Here is a 264-nt window from a genome sequence, read left to right on the forward strand (position 1 = left end):
AGCACAGGGCAACCCAGGTTTGCAACAGAAATATATGCCCGTTCCATAATTTCTTGAGAAAAGAGTGAGGCAACAGGCTGTGAAGTATCAAAAATGTCAAAATTCCTTGGGCGCACACACGAAATAATGTCAATTTTTTCTTGACCGTTTTCTTGAGAGCTGCATACAGGGCTTAATTGTTGAACGCATGAATAATCATTTTTATTATACAAATTCTTCTATAAATCATGTCGTTGTGTTAAATTATTCTTTACCTTATGTGTA

This window comes from Rhagoletis pomonella, unplaced genomic scaffold, assembly GCF_013731165.1.
Source record: "Rhagoletis pomonella isolate Grant_MI unplaced genomic scaffold, Rhpom_1.0 Rhpom_scaffold_00004, whole genome shotgun sequence".
NCBI lineage: Eukaryota > Metazoa > Arthropoda > Insecta > Diptera > Tephritidae > Rhagoletis > Rhagoletis pomonella.